This window comes from Prenolepis imparis, unplaced genomic scaffold (genome assembly GCF_030444845.1).
Source record: "Prenolepis imparis isolate NDT839.2.m4 unplaced genomic scaffold, iyPreImpa1.0 SCAF_10, whole genome shotgun sequence".
NCBI lineage: Eukaryota > Metazoa > Arthropoda > Insecta > Hymenoptera > Formicidae > Prenolepis > Prenolepis imparis.
In genome coordinates this window covers 1,012,122-1,015,549 of record NW_028141168.1, presented here as the reverse complement: position 1 = coordinate 1,015,549, position 3,428 = coordinate 1,012,122, and the positions used below count along the sequence as shown (strand labels likewise).

Genomic DNA, 3,428 nt, shown 5'->3' with positions numbered 1-3,428 from the left:
CCCATACGTTTCTTCCTCATTGTTTAGGAAGAATTCTTTTGCGATAATTTTGCCGACATTCGGCCGCCCTCGCGGTACCTCCCCCTCCCCTCCTCCATCTGAGGGATCTTGGGAGGTCGCGCTTATCGCAATGAACACATCGGGACGTGTTTTTTTTCGCGGTAAAAGACCGTGTTGCATTACGCGCCGATATTCGGCAGCCTTTGCGGAACCTTTCCCCTCCCCCTAAGCGGAATTCTTTCTCATTGTTTAGGGAGCGCCGATGTCCGGCCGCTTGAATTTTTATAAACAAAAATGAGCGCCGATGTCCGGCCGCTCTGTGTCAAAAGCGATAACGCGATGAAGGGAGATCACCTTTCTGATATGTAATTAAACAATCCGTTAATCATGAAGAGGGGAAGAAATGATTAGACGAAATATAATAAGGACTGCTGCCACTTCAAACCATAGTACGTAATTTGCAAGCGCACAGATACGTCGGTCGAAAAAAAAGTATAGCGGGTGCAAGTGCTCTATAGAACGTGATTTTAAAAAGTGTGGAAAAATGGAAAACATCGAGCAGACTGAACGCGACCTGTTGGAGCGGTCCCATCAAATCGTCACCTTGGGCGAGTATTTTGAATGGGCGCTGCGCTGCGAGGAATTTATCAAACTGCTCGAAGAAAACAGCCGTGTCAAGCGTCCGCGACTCTCCATTGGATATAGACAATCTTTGGTTGCTAGAATCGCGCGACTCGAGGGTGCAAAAACTCGATTGCAGAGACAGTTTATATCCAGTGGTGGTAATTACAGTGGCGACAATAACGCAGGAAGACTCGTTTGGCGAGAGATCGATACCGCGTTTGAAAATCGTATACTGACCGGTGCGGTGATTAACGCAGACTATATCGAACCGCGACAATTTTTGGAAGATGCTAGTAGTGTAGTACTCGAGCAAGTGCAAGACGTTATAAAAATACACAACTGTGTAAAAGTAAATACTGTGTTCAACGGTGAGTTTGTGACAGGTGATAAGCGCGCTAACAAAAGTATTAACACGAGAAATTATGAACTTTTTCGCACGTCCGATTTACGCGAGTGGTATGAGCGGCACGTCATCGAAACCACATTGACGTCTCTCGAAGAGTTTCAGGAACGTGATAGCGGATGGGCATTGTCACGAATCCTCGATCTTACGGTCAACGTCAACAAGTGCAATCCTATGCGCGCGGGATGCCATATTAAATTACCGCGAGAAATTATGACGAAGAGAGCGGTAATTAATGTGCTATCAATGGACAATGCGTGTTTCGCGTAGTCAGTGGTGGCCGCTCTGTACCCCGCTGAAAAATATACTGAGAGAACATCTTCATATCCGCACTATACGACGGTGTTAAATTTACAAAACATTGAGTTTCCGATAACGTTGAATCAAATAAAAAAGTTTGAACATGTAAACGATATCTCAATCAACGTCTACGGCATCGAGAGGAAGAAGAAATTATCAATTCTTCCGATACGACTCGCCGATCAGAAAAAAGAAAAACATGTGAATTTGCTGTACGTGGAGAAGGAGGACGACAAAGTTCGCAACTGAGCAAACATGACCACAAGAAATATATCTGCGATCGGTATGTATATTTATTGCAAATTATATAATTGTAAATAAAATTGTAAATAAAATTGTAAATGAAATTGTAAATAAAATTGTAATTTTTTTCACAGATGCTTGCACTTCTTTAATTTGAGCGAAAAGTTGGAGGCTCACATTGTGGACTGTGGAAAAATGAATGACTGCGCTATCCGGTTACCAAGCGATAAAGATAAGTGGCTCGGCTTCGACAACTACAACAGAAAAGAGCGGCTTCCATTCATGGTGTATGCCGACTTGGAGTGTGTGCTGAGGAAGACATCGGAACACGTGTCATACTATCAACATCACGAGGTATTTAGCGTTGGATACTATGTGCAATGCTCGTACGATGAAACATTATCAGCATACAGATCTTATCGCGGTGCCGATTGTGTCGCGTGGTTCGCCAACAAACTCGAGGAATTAGCGCATCGCATAAAGGGTATTTTGTCTAATAATGTCCCCATGATAAATTTAACATCAGACGAGTGTGAAAAATTTCATAGCGCCACGCAATGTCACATTTGTGAAAAACCGTTTGCGCCGGACGATAATCGAGTACGCGATCATTGTCATTTGACCGGGCGATACAGGGCACACTCAAACTGTAATCTAAATTACAAAGACTCTTATGTCATTCCTGTAGTTTTCCGCAATCTATCCGGTTATGATGCACATTTTATCAAAAAAGAAATAGCTATCGCATACGGAGGACGTGTAGATGTGCTTCCAATAACAAAAGAAAAATACATTTCATTTACAAAGACTGTCAATAGTACCGACGACGGCGACAAAGATCGGAAAGCTTGCATAAAATTACGATTCATCGATTCATACAAATTTCTCAGTGCTAGTCTTGACAAATTAGCATCTTTTCTCGATAAGAATAAGTTAAAAATTTTACGTTTTAATTTTTCAGCATTATCCGCTCACAATTTCGAATTATTGACGCGAAAAGGTGTCTTTCCGTACGAGTACATTGACTGCGTGGACAAGCTGCAGGACACGCGTTTACCGCCGCGCGAATCGTTTTACAATTCTTTAACCGGTGACACTGTATCCGAGAGCGATTACGCGCACGCTGAGAACGTCTGGAATCGATTTTCCCTTCGAACTCTTGGCGAATATAGCGATTTGTACTTAAAAACTGATGTCTTGTTATTAGCAGATATTTTTGAAAATTTCCGCGACACTTGCATCGCGAGTTACGGACTCGATCCTGCGTATTATTATACTCTTCACGGGTATACATGGGACGCGATGCTAAAACATACAAATATTACGTTTGAATTGCTTACCGATATCGACATGGTTATGTTTATTGAACGGGGTATACGCGGTGGTCTAAGTCAATGCTCCAACAGATACGCGCATGCTAATAACAAGTACATGCAGTCATATGATTCATCGAAACCATCGTCGTACTTTATGTACTTCGATGTAAATAATTTGTATGGATGGGCAATGTGTCAACCATCGCCTTATGCCGATTTTCGATGGGTCGAAGACATTTCAAACTTTGACGTTAACGCGATCGCTCCGGATTCGCTCACAGGTTATATTCTCGAGGTTGATCTAGAGTACCCACAAAATAAACACAACACACACATTGACCTACCGTTCTGTCCGACGCGCGACAAGCCGCCCGGCAAGCGGGAAGATAAGCTCCTCGCGACGCTATATGACAAGAAGCGTTACGTCATACATTATCGCAATCTGCAGCAGTGTACACGTCACGGTCTTCGTATCGTAAAGATACATCGCGTATTACAATTTACTCAATCCGCATGGCTCCGCGATTACATCGAACTCAATA

General features: G+C 42.9%; 1 pseudogene; it reads left to right on the top strand.

Annotated features, from left to right (window-relative positions):
- Positions 1-544: 544 nt before the first annotated feature.
- Positions 545-1,576, top strand: LOC145942158 (uncharacterized; annotated as a pseudogene).
- Positions 1,577-3,428: the final 1,852 nt, after the last annotated feature.